This window comes from Mytilus californianus, unplaced genomic scaffold (genome assembly GCF_021869535.1).
Source record: "Mytilus californianus isolate M0D057914Y unplaced genomic scaffold, xbMytCali1.0.p SCAF_7, whole genome shotgun sequence".
NCBI classification, from domain to species: domain Eukaryota; kingdom Metazoa; phylum Mollusca; class Bivalvia; order Mytilida; family Mytilidae; genus Mytilus; species Mytilus californianus.
The window spans coordinates 1,576,171-1,588,132 of NW_026262723.1; positions in this window are offsets into that span (position 1 = coordinate 1,576,171).

The following is an 11,962-nucleotide window of genomic DNA, read 5'->3' on the forward strand; positions in this document are numbered from 1 at the left end:
TTTCGTTGTCTACAAATATAGTCACTAGTGTGGACAGTGTATAACTTGCAAATTTTTTTCATACACTTTTCAAATTTATTTCTTTATATTGTATACATGAAATATTAAGTAAGGGGATGAAATTACATGTTAAGTAGTGATTTTGTCCAGTTAAAAAAGGTCAAAATCTAGTATGTTTGAAGCTGTCAAACTGAATTTTAGACCCCCTTAACATAGAATTGTCATAATTTTGAGTTAGAGCTGGTAGACTTTTCTATAATTTTGATATTATTTGTCCATATAGTAGTACACTACACTGTAAAAATCTTTTTGAGATAGAACAGGTGCGATTTTTTTTATTTGAATTTATTGTCTAAAAGAATGCACTACGAAATAACTGTGTTCTCGGGCCAAGTGCTGTCTTTCTCATTTAATTCTTTATACTTAGAAAGGAGAGTAGACATTATTTCAATTAGCACGTTTACCGATTCAATAAAGTAGATTTTTAATTACGGACTGGACATGTGCCGGACTACTGTGGTGTCGGACTTATGGAGTGTCAGACTATTGGGGTGTCGAACTAATTGGGTGTCGGACCAATAGGGTGTCGGAATATCGGGGAGACCCTAAGAAAGCTACGACTTCAGTTATTTTACCTTTTCTACACGGGTCAAAGAGGTAGTGTCAACTTCCCTTGAATTTTTATCACAGCAGGGCCATTTTTAAAAAGTCTTCACTTAAACTCATGTACAAGTATAGAACCACATTTTTGACAACGGATATGTTCCAATTGTCGTTACTACAATCCCGTCCCCATTTCCCGAATGTGACCTACCGAATTAGACTTATCACCACCGGGTTTGTACTAGCATGAGCAACACGACTGATGCCACATGTGGAGCGGATCTGATTACCCTTCCGGAGCATCTGAGATCACCCCCCAGTTTTTGGTGGGGTTTGTGTTGCTCAGTCTTTAGTTTTCTATGTTGTATTTTGTGTAATATTGTTTGTCTATTTGCCTTCTTCTTTTTTAGCCATGGTATTGTCAGTTTATTTTCGACTTATGAGTTTGAATGTCCCTTTGGTATCGTTCGCCTCTCTTTTATTTCTAAACAGATCTCCAAATTATAATTGCCTGAAGATGGCTCATAACCGCAATTTTGATAAATTTTGGCAACTCTTGAGTATTTAATACAAAAATGCATAAGAAGATCATCGTTAACCAAATCTAAACTCTTTGATAGTAGGATTGGACAACTTTTAGATGTTGACCTTTTGAATGAAATCAAATGCAGGGTAAATTGGTCCTTTCGCTTTTTGGTGTCGACAAATGAAATTAAGGTAGCTGGGGTGTCTAAATGTTCGACGATAGATTTTTTTTGTACAGGATTTCTCGGTCAATGTCCATTCAAATTTCAATCTTTAAACTGAGGATTACGGATCTTGTATTTTTTATTCGTTAAAATACATTGAAATTAACGAAATCACGGTTATTCTATATGGGTTATTTTGGGGAAACTTATTTTTTCTTTATTGAGGAAAAATTTCAAGATAGAATTTGTCAACATTCCATGATAGAATTGCTTTTCATAAATGCTTACGGAATCTCAAATAAAAATAGGGGTCCACAGGCCTTATTTTCTTGCAAAATTAAAAAAAAACACAAATTGTCCTATCAAATTCTATTTAATTATCTGCCCTTGATTTTAAAAGGATTTGTCTCTGAAAATTTAAAATAAACTTAACGACACTTAATTTTTTGATAGTTTAATCCTAAAATTTCAAATTTTACATGTTTCTGTTGTATACTGAATGATACGTGGTAAACTATTTAAACCAAAAAAGTATTTTTGTAACATGCCTAGAAGGGATGCTAGGAAAAAGACACCCTATCTACCTTAATTAGATTAAAAAGCCATGAAAGGATTTAAAAATGTTAAAAGTCGTCAGTTACTGTCAAAGTTCATTTTAAGTGATCTATGTAGAATTAGGCCTATAAAAAATATCTATAATATATAGAGTTCTTAGAAGGCGAGTGACAATTTTCAAAAAGACGCTTAGTTAACGACTTTAATGCACCCACCTAACATACGGCTATATTACACATCATTCGAAAGCTTATTATCTGTACTTTCATTTTTGCCCGGTCGTCAATAATTCGTACGGTGCAATTTTCGTTAAACCAAGGTCAAAGGTCTAAACTGAGCATTCCAAATGTTTGCTATAATTACACAAAATGCCATTTTCAGGTACTTGTATGGCATTTTATTCCCTAAAATTGATCTAAACCTTATAAAACAAATTACCATGATTTCAAATCAAGTGCAAACTTAAATGTTGATTGAGCTATATTAACAAAAAATGGCATTTCTTGAAAAAACTTCCAAAAAATGATAAAATTGCAATAAAATCTAAATGTTTTCTGAAATTTGAATATTTGTATGTCAAAAATAGAATAGATTTATTGTTTATGGACCGAGGGAATTTTTTCGTCATTTTAAACTGCAATTAATATGATGTAGGTCCAGATCCAGCCTTCTAATGAAGCGTTTGTAGTTGCCCCAAAAAAAGCTTTTTTTGCTAGATAATATGCTAATATCGGCAGGTGATGATCAACCATATTTAAAAAAAAAGGTTATGGAAGAACTTTAAAGAACAAAAGAAGTATATTTGGTAAAAATTAGTTTCCCGATGTGAAAAGACATGTTACGAAGATTATGCTCGTTCAATGTTCGAAAGAAAACTGTCTTTACCATGCGATTTTCAATGTCAAATCCGGCGAATTCCTTTTAATGTTAACCCATTATAATATACTTTGTTAGTTGTTTTATTAAATATGACTGAAAATGAATAATTCAGATTAATTAAGATTAAATAACCTTCATGAACAACTGTAATCACCATACTGGTTTATGTATTGTTCACACAATTCGGTATAGTGTTTTAAGAAGATTTGTTTGTCTGTCTTACTTTTTCGCCATGGTCATGTTGTCGTCTGTTTTTCTTCGACCATGGTTTGAGACTGCCTCCATATTATTTTATCCTTTCTTTCAATCAAAGAAAAGAAAACCATAAATCAAAGCTGAGCGAAAACTTAACTTAAAACTCAGATATTGATGCAAAAAATAAGTTAGTAAAACAACATGAATTACCGAGCTCCAAGTGAAATTTCAAAACAGAAAGTCTCTTATCACATATCAAAACCAAAAGCTGAAACACATCAAACGATTGGAAAACAGTTGTGATAGACCTCGTAGTTCTCTCTCCATCTCTATCTATCTTTATATGATATAGCGGAAATGTAGGAATCATCTTGTCCTTACGTCCTTTTTTTCTTTTGTTCTTTCCATTCACATATCCATATGTTATTCTCAAAATTGTAATGAGCAATATTCCTTCGACATTGCTTGGCAGAATTATGGAAGTTCAAAGTGCACATATGGAGGTTATACGTGAAGGGATTTGTTTCATAATAGACATATTCAAATAGCGCTAAAAACAGTAATCGCTTTAAATTTACCAGAACATACCTGCTTTCAAGCTATCTCATTAAGTTAACCCTAATCTTATTAAAATTTAGTTCTTTGATTTTGTTATTATCATGCGATATATGAGCAGGCGAGTCGTGATTGATCTAAATTTTAGTCAGATTGTTTTAACCCATGTTTTATCACTTATACATAACATTTTGTACGGTTTTTTTCATGTCAACTTATATCACTTATTATTGTTGTGAGATCTTCGCACCATTAGAAACTTGAACCGAAAAATATGAAAAATAAAGTGAGAAAATCGCAAAAAGTCGCTGTCAGATCAATAACAGAGGGCTCAGCGCACAATAAATATTCACGAACATAATTTAAGATCAGATTACATAAAACCGATTAAAAAAAAATGGTTAAATTCAACCACAATTTTTTCATTTCTCACAATTGTATAGATATTTTAGAATAAAATAACTTCATTTTAACCATATGTATTCTTAATATACACGTACTATCTTTAATATGCCAATGATCAACCAATGCTTAATAGTTTATCTAATTAAATAGTAGATCGTGCTCTTTTTATTAAATGCCTAAAATGAAAATATTATATGGCAAACCTACATTGAAATAGTAATGCAAAATCATGGCCAATTAAATTTGAAATAAAAGTGGTTCAAATGCATTTATATTTTTGTTTCTATTAAGAAACTTTACTTGTAACATTTAGCTGAAGTAAACATCAACATTAACACTGCTGTGTTTGGTTAGAGGTTGCCTACTTTTACAAAAGGTGATCAATGCTGATTGGTACATTTGTGTTGTGACACATACACAGTAACTTCGTCCTTGATACTAATAGCTATAACTAATGTATTGTTGATGGGGATTGCCAGTTTTCCTTCCGAAGGTCGGTGTTTCCTTGGGCATTCCATGGGCCTAAACCATTCAAAACTGATCGCCTCAAAATACTTTAGAAGCCAAAAGTTCTAAACCGAAAATTGCGTCAAACCAGGCGCGTAGCTACGTTTACGTCAAAACGCCCGGGCGTACACATAAATTTTAGAGAAAAAATATTTAATCTAAATAAAATAAAAGATCTGGTTAAATGCCTTTTAATTCTTTCCTCTATGACTTGTAATTGAAGAAAGAAGTGACGAAATTTACTTTTAATCAAATGGTATCATATTATTTATACATTTGTTCATTTTCTGTCAAAGTGTGAATATCGAGCCTGTGACCTTTATGTCGCAAAAGCGACACATACCGATCTTAGATTCCGTCGGCGTCGTCAACACTTAGGTTTGGTGTGTGCATGGTTGAAGTTTGTTCAAGCATTTAATAACTTTGTCAAACCTTCATGGAATGTAATGAAATTTGGACAGAAGCTTTCTAATGACCAAAAGATAGTATCCAGAGCATAATAAAAATATATTTTTTCCGTATTTGACTGATAAAAGGACTTATTTTTGCAGTTAATAAGTAGATACAGTAAGATAGTCTTAGGTTAAAGTTTGTTAAACATCAATTACTTTGTCAAACCTTCATCGAATTTTATGACAATTTGGCAGAAGCTTTTTTATGATTAAGAGATAATGTCTGAAGCAAAATTTGAAAGATCATTTTTTTTTTATTTTTCTGTATTTAACTGACAGACGGATTATTTTATATTTATTTTTTTTGCAATTAACAGACTGGATTAAATTTTTGTGACATGTTAAATCTTTATACCTTCATAGATTGTTATGACACTTGGATATCAGCTAATTGTTCAATTTCATAAAAAGCATCGGAATGAAAAGTTTGTTTTTTTCTTAAATTCCGCTTTTACACTGACAGCAGCAATCCCAGGCGAGACACATGCCTTACACATTTTTATGTTACACCTGACCATCTATAAACATTAATCAGTTCCTGTGTCCATAAACAAAATTTGTGCATAAAAATTGGAGAAAATAAGATGAAGTTAAAATAATTAATATATGACAACATTGAAATGGAAACTCTTTGCTTTTTGGGATTTTTGTCGATTGCTTGTGTTTAATCCCACATCTCCCTTTAAACATATTATAAAGTGACTGGTTAGGACATTTTTCTCTGAAACCTATGACCATTAGATTCCAAATGAACACAATAACTGATAAATTAACAAATTAGACTCTAAAGTATGTTACTATTGATGAGTTTTTTATGACAAATTTATTTAAAATAATATTTCTTTCTCAATAACGAGTGAGCTTCCTGGTGCTTCACCTCCAACGAACCTCTTACCAGGAAGTCCTCTGACCTAAACCTGCTGGTGGCACTCACGCCCCTCGCCAAGGTTCGGGCGTACACTTAAAAATGGCCAAGCTACGCCACTGCAAACACCAACAATCAATCAATCATCTTTATATTAAAATGTATTTATATGTAAACTATTCAGGGAGTAAATTTTATGGAAAGCCTCAGCTATCATATATTAGATATTTAAAAAACGTTATGCTGAAGCTTAAAATGTAAGTTTAAGACAGCGTGATGTTGAATTGAGTCATCAAAATGCTAACTCTAAATTACAATATGCTAAGTTGAATTTCCGCAATGTTGATTTGCAATGACAAGTGCTTTAGTCGTGATAGTATAATGATAAGTCACGATGTTGTGATGATATGCCAAACACACGTAACGTTGGGTTTAAAGTACATGATGTAAAGTTGACGTTGCATGATGTTAGCTTGCAGATGGATACTGCTCGGTCATACACTTCGATAGCTATGATAACAAATAAAATGAATAGCTAAAATGTATGGTGCTGACATGTTATTAATAAATGTTGAGCTGAGAATGTACGATGTTATATCATTGTGATATTACGATAGGTCTATCATCCCATCTGTTGATTTAAAACACCATGATGCACAGTTGAAAGTACATGATGTTAAGTTAAGATAACACGATGCTACAACACTATATTGAAACGAAAGGCTTACCATACAATTTGTTGACTTAAAACAACACGATGCAACGTGTTAAGCTAAGATGCTCATTTGAAACTACACGACGTACAGTTGAAATTTTGTAATGTTAAGCTACGATAGTACGATGTTATATCATTATAATGCCACAATAGACTTATTATACAATTTGCTCATTTAGAACTACACAACGTACAGTTGAAAGTACGTGATGTTAAGCTAAGATGGCACGTTGTTATATCATTAGAATGTCACGATAGGCTTACCACACGATATGCTCGTTTAAAACTACACGACGTACAGTTGAAAGTGCGTGATGTTGAGCTATGATAGCAATATCTTATGTCATTATAATATCACGGTAGGCTTGCCATACAATATGCTTATTTAAAACTACACGACGTACAGTTGAAAGTACGTGTTGTTCAGCTAAGACAGCACGATGTTATATCATTATAATGTCACGATAGGCTTATTATACAATTTGCTCATTTAAAATTACACCACGTACAGCTGAAAGTGCTTGATGTTAAGCTAAGATAGCACGTTGTTATATCATTAGAATGTCACGATAGGCTTACCACACGATATGCTCATTTAAAACTACATGATTTTCAGTTGAAACTAGATGATGTTAAGCTAAGATAGCATGTTGTTATATCATTTGAATGTCACGATAGGCTTACCATACAATATGCTCATTTAAAACTACACAACGTACAGTTGAAAGTATGTGATGTTGAGCTATGATAGCACGATGTTATATCATAATAATATCCCGATAGGTTTGCCATACACTATGCTCATTCAAAACTACACGACGTACAGTTGATAGTACGTGTTGTTGAGCTAAGATAGCACGATGTTATATCATTATGACGTCACGAGAGGCTTATCATACAATGTGTTGACTTGAAACTACACGATGTAAATTTGAAGTAGTTTGGTCTTGACTTGAAACAGTAAAATGTTAAGTTATAAAAACAGAAGGTAAAGTCAAAATAAAACAATGATAGGATGACATATACTTGTGCAGAGTTGAAGATTTTTGGTGTTGACTTCGAATATAGTACAAATATTAGATCGTTTTATGTTAAATTGAAAGACAATAATGATGCGTAAAACATTACAGAATTATGTGAATTGAAACTGCAATTCTATGGAAAAGAATAAGGGACAAATCCCCAGGATTTTTTCTTCTTCATTTGCAAGTTGATGAATATTAATGAAATTTAACTCCGGAGGCAAAATTATATACAAAGAAAGTTTTCCATAAATTCATAAAGCAAAAGAATTACCCATCGCTATATATTACACTTGAATACAGTTTTGCCGTATATTTTACATGTTTTGTTTGGATGTTTTTTTTATGATTAAAAACCAGACTTTTTTTATGAACAATATTTAAGAAAATATTTATCTATGTTGTGTGTTAATATATACAACATAATATTGTGCTTATAAGACTTATGACTGTGAGAGTCAAATTTTACCTATATAAAATCACATCTATGTAAGAGTTATCGGAGAATTTGTATTTACCACTCCCGTTTTCCCCGAAATAGAACATAAGAATCTGGAGTCTTAATCTTTAAAAACAAAGATCAACTGATATGACAAATAATACGCTTAGCGTAGGACTGAGAGGGTCAGAGCTATTTCAGAATGTGACCCCCCCCCCCCCCCCCGATCTTGTTAGAGGTATCTGAAAATTTGAATTTTCTTTTCCACGAAATAAAACAAAAGAATCTGGACTTAATCAAAAGCGATGCGATTACGATTTCCATAGAATGTCGACTAGTTCGTTGAAAATTCGGCTAGGCAAGTAAAGTATATTGTCTTGTAACAAAGCAGGGTTTATTCATATTCACATCACGCTTACATGTTCTCGTCCTGATATGCATGCAATATTTGCCACTGTACGTAAAACACACCCCTTTTCCCCGAAATAAAACCAAAAAATCTGGACTTAATCAAAACCGATACTATTTGGATTTCCATAGATTGTCAGAGACGTTTTGTCAACTAGTTTGTTAAAAATTCAGCTAAGCAAGCAAAATATGTCTTGTACAGAGCCAAGATTTATTCATATTCATATCACACTTACATATTCTCGTCCTTATATGCATGTAATAATTGCCATTGTACACTGAATACTAAAACATTTTCATCAATTCTTTTTTTATGAAAAGGAGCCTACTTTAAGCACGTTCATCGATTTGACACCCTGTAATTCATGTTTTTTGGGAGCTCCTCGAAAATTATAACACATTCCTTCTTTATTTGCAGAATCGCCAAGTGACGGGTGCCACATATGAAACATGATCTGCTTACCCTTCTGGAGCACCTGAGATCACCCCTTTTTTTTAGGGTTTCGTGTTGCTCAGTTTTTGATTTTCTATATGTTGCGCTTAATATACTGTTGTTTGGCTTTTTATTTTTTTTCTCTCGTTTATTTCGGCAGATGCGTTTTTGTCATGACATTGTCAGTTTGGTTAATAGTTTTATTATCCCTTTTGTATCTTTCGCCTTCTTTTTGTCCATTTTTGTGTATTTTTTTTTTTCGATTCTCCCCTCCCCCTGAACAGTATAATAGATAGATAAATGAAAACAGAACCCCTTTTCAACAAAAGGAGATCTACAAGTAACTCGACGTGACCGAAATTGTAAATTTCTTCCTCATTAGATATATTGCCCTTAGGGTAGATCGGGTGTCTTCCGCAATCTTAGGGAGCTACCATTTGATTTTTATTGGGGGGCTAGGATGAAATTTAAAAAAAAAGCAGAACAGGAGTTTTGAGTTAAAAAAAAAGCAGGATAAGCAACTTGGCAAAAAAAAGGCAGGATGACAATGTATGTAAAAAAAATCAGAATAAACTAATAATAAAAAATGCAGGACCGAATAGAGTGAAAAATAAAAAGGCAGGACAGAGATAACAACTAAAAAAAAAGGCAGGACAAAATTTGTCATCCTAGCCCTTCCATCCCCCCTACAAATCACATGGTAGCTCCCTTAGATTCTCATATAGCACAACACAATCGGTCTAGATCTAAAAAAATATACACATTTTGAGAGAGGAATGTTATTCATATGTAGTACTTTTCATTTTGATGAAGAAAATTATGTGATTTATCTGATTAAAACGATTATTTGTTTTTGAATACAGAACGTGTTTTGCATATGTTTTTCAACTTTTCCATATAGTGGAGATAACTCGGACAACATTATCTTTTGTCGTTTTTTATTTTTTTTTTTTTTTTGCCATGGCATTGTCGGTCTGTTTTCGACTTATGAGTTTGAAATCCCTTTGGCATATTTCGTCTTTAATGATGAAATGTGTAGGGACTTTATCTATTTTGTTTTGTAGACAGAAAACGAGTCTCGTGATCCCAATTTTTATTGTTTTTTTCTAACATTGAGTTTTCCATGTATAGTTATAAAAAATCTGACAATACTGCATAACCTGTATAGCTTGCAAAATGCTCTGTGGCCCAAACTTTTTATGATGTTTTTTCAAAAAAGAATAAACTACATTTTGGCAAATAATTTAAAAAAATGTACCGATTTTAAATTTAGACCACACTCATGAAAACTATAAGAGAGAGAGAGAGAGAAACTGTTGACATAAAAAAAAAAAAACATATCTACAAATTAATCAAAGCAAGACCAAAATAATTCATGGACTTTAACAATTTTAACAGATTTTTGATTTTTTTCTTTTTCTTTGAAAACACATTTAGATAGAGAGAAGCTGCAAAGAAACAATAAAATCACTATGGACAAGAAAATAAGTGACGGAAATCATTCTTATTATAAGTTATAGGAGTCATTGTCCATTAATGACTTTACCAATTTAAAAAAATGAAATATTCTCCGAGTGGATATATACATAAACCTGGGCACTATCTTACTTGGTGCTGGAAAAATGGTTGGCACTGCTGTAAATGATGGGTTTTTTTTTGTTTTTTTTTTTAAAGTTGACGATTTAGACTGGAGGCTCTAGGTCAAATTTCATTAGGTTTCATATAGACTTTATGTATAAGTGGAAAGTATACAACAGAATCTACCATACTTTATATTTGGGTTGGCCCCATGCAGTAGGATTCTACCACCTATATCAATTCTTTTTGTTTGATTTCGTGGAAAAGAAAATTCAAATTTTCAGATACCTCTAACAAGGCCGGGGGAGGGAGTCACATTCTCATATAGCTCTGACCCTCTCAGTCCTACGCTTTAGCGTATTATTTGTCATATTAGTTGATCTTTGTTTTTTAAGATTAAGACTCCAGATTCTTATGTTTTATTTCGGGGAAAACGGGAGTGGTAAATACAAATTCTCTGATAACTCTTACATAGATGTGATTTTATATGAATAAAAGTTGACCCTCACAATCATAAGTCTTATAAGCACAATATTATGTTGTATATATTAACACACAACATAGATAAATATTTTCTTAAATATTGTTCATAAAAAAGTCTGGTTTTTAATCATAAAAAATCTAATTTGAAACAAAACATGTAAAATATACGGCAAAACTGTATTCAAGTGTAATATATAGCGATGGATAATTCATTTGTTTTATGAATTTATGGAAAACTTTCTTTGTATATCATTTTGCCTCCGAACTTGCAAATGAAGAAGAAAAAATCCTGGGGATTTGTCCCTTATTCTTTTCCATAGAATTGCAGTTTCAATTCACATAATTCTGTAATGTTTTACGCATCATTATTGTCTTTCAATTTAACATAAACCGAGCTAATATTTGTACTATATTCGAAGTCAACACCAAAAATCTTCAACTCTGCACAAGTATATGTCATCCTATCATTGTTTTATTTTGACTTTACCTTCTGTTTTTATAACTTAACATTTTACTGTTTCAAGTCAAGACCAAACTACTTCAAATTTACATCGTGTAGTTTCAAGTCAACACATTGTATGATAAGCCTCTCGTGACGTCATAATGATATAACATCGTGCTATCTTAGCTCAACAACACGTACTTTCAACTGTACGTCGTGTAGTTTTGAATGAGCATAGTGTATGGCAAGCCTATCGGGATATTATTATGATATAACATCGTGCTATCATAGCTCAACATCACATACTTTCAACTGTACGTTGTGTAGTTTTAAATGAGCATATTGTATGGTAAGCCTATCGTGACATTCAAATGATATAACAACATGCTATCTTAGCTTAACATCATCTAGTTTCAACTGAAAATCATGTAGTTTTAAATGAGCATATCGTGTGGTAAGCCTATCGTGACATTCTAATTATATAAAAACGTGCTATCTTAGCTTAACATCACGCACTTTCAGCTGTACGTGGTGTAATTTTAAATGAGCAAAATATATAATAAGCCTATCGTGACATTATAATGATATAACATCGTGCTGTCTTAGCTGAACAACACGTACTTTCAACTGTACGTCGTGTAGTTTTAAATAAGCATATTGTATGGCAAGCCTACCGTGATATTATTATGACATAAGATATTGCTATCATAGCTCAACATCACGTACTTTCAACTGTA